Raw genomic sequence first — 2,206 nt, 5'->3', positions numbered from 1 at the left:
TCACTGTGTTTCTGAAAATAAAGTTAATCAAGTTTCATGATAATAAACAGTTAATTTCTACTAATGTTTAATTTAGCCAGCCCAGCTGTATTATTACTGACCTCTTATGATCTCATTTCTCAGGAAGCATCCAAAATGTGCCTTTTTTGTATGTAAAAGCATATGCACTACCACTAGATGGTGGAATAGGTCCAACAACAGCTGCATACCCCAGCACAACAACATTTTTTCTGTTTTATTTGTTAAAACACCCCAGGAGAGCAACACTGACAGTTTAAAAATAGAGCAACAGAAAAGGGCCTTTAAAGCTGTTCACTTTGGCACATTATAGTAATACTTTATTAGATGTTATTCTCCGTTTGGATAATCAATATTTGTCATTGTTCTGCAAGTTAGTAATCAAAATTAACATTATTAGCTTCAGCATCAGTCTTGATTCCAGCAATCCTGCAGAAACGCAGAGGATACTGGAGTCGCTACAGCGTTAGTCACCAACTGCACACGTCATTTGAGTGTTTACTTATCTCTCTCTCTCTCTGCACTGCTGTTCTCCATCTCCTCCATGGCTCCTCTGCAATTATCCCAGCAGGACGTCAAAGACGACAGAGCCATTATTCAAACTCCGAGCCTGAGTGGCCTCATCATGTTGTGATTCCTGTTGGAAAGGAGAGTCGTGTTTGTTTTAGAGTTTTTGGAACAATAGAAAGGCAGGTGATTGTGGTTATACTGTATGTTTGTCTCCCTTTTAAGCGCTATCACATTTCAAACTCATGGATGCACAATGCTTTGTGATTGTTGATTATTGACAGAGCAACCTGTTGGGCAATGACGAGCGGAGATGTTGCAGAGGCGGAAGCAGCAGCCAGAGCTCAGGCTGTGCCGAGCTAAAGGCCCCGCAGACAAACGAGGGCTCTTACTCACTACTTAGAGCTGTACACGAGAGCAAGTGACTCACATGGCGGACGCATGACGCAAGCATCTCACACACGTTTGCACACGGATGCACAAATAACTTGTGTGTCCGTAGACAAACACGTTTGTTCTTGTGCATGTGTGTGCGCGCACACAAGACAAAGCTGACTGTCAGTTATTCACAGGCTGAGAAACAGATTTGCCTCAATGCCTTCATTGTCTCATGAGGAGAGGAGTACAGAAAGAGATGTAGTACTGTACAGAGATTTGCCTTCCATGGAGAATCGGTGGAGGAAAATTAGCACACATGCAGATGTAGCTGTTGCATGCTTGCTGCACTCAGAGTGAACAGTTGGAAAGCCTCAAGTGAGGTTGTTGGAGGAGCATCTTCTACTGCTACTTTCTATGACAGCGATAGATGTTTGACTTGCACTGTCTAAAATCTAACATTAGAGTTCTTTAGGTGCATGGTGCTTTACAGATTTGGGCCTGAGATTTGAAAATGTAGCACAAGCTCTTCTGAAAATGTACTGACAAGACAGGGATCATTTATTTCCAGCTTTAGCTTGTCTTCCAATAAAATGTGGATAATTTAAAGAACATCATAATGCAGGCCTACATAAGATAGCCCAAAGTAGTGTGGGAGGTGGAACCTTTTAGATCAGGCCTTTGCTTCTGTAGATTCATATACAAGTATTGCAAGAGGTGGTCACCCTTCCCATTTTCAGGACTAGTATTTAAACTTCTCTTTGTGCTCTCACAATGTAGGCATTCATATGGTAGCTTACATCTAATAATAATAAATTATTATTTAAAATGCATTTTATTTAGAGGCAAGGCTGCCCATAAGGGGGGAGCTTTCTGGAGCCCTGCCAAATGGGGAACCCACTGAGGTTAGCAACATCATAATCCTCTATAAAGTTTAGTTGTGATAATATTTTATTTTTAACCTTCAATAATGCTAACAATGTGGATAGGCACACTGAACTACACAATAAGGAAAGTAAAGTCAGACTTAAAAGCAAAGCCATGATGTGCAAAAACATCAAGATGCAAGAAAATAAAGCCAAAAAAACAAAATCAATTTCAATGGAAAATAATTGCATAATTGTAAAGAGGCAAAAAGCAGCAAAAGTGGGTTATATGTGGTAAAATGGATGGAAAGGGAAAATTTGTTATAAGTGGCAAAAATGGGCAAAAAGCTGCAAAAATGGGATGAAAGTGCCAAAATTAAGTAGCCAAGAATGGGCATCAAGTAGCAAAGAAGTGTTTAAATGGCAAATAGGTGGTCAAA

This window comes from Cheilinus undulatus, linkage group 18 (assembly GCF_018320785.1).
Source record: "Cheilinus undulatus linkage group 18, ASM1832078v1, whole genome shotgun sequence".
In the NCBI taxonomy this organism is placed as follows: domain Eukaryota; kingdom Metazoa; phylum Chordata; class Actinopteri; order Labriformes; family Labridae; genus Cheilinus; species Cheilinus undulatus.
Note: the sequence above shows the minus strand (reverse complement) of the source record.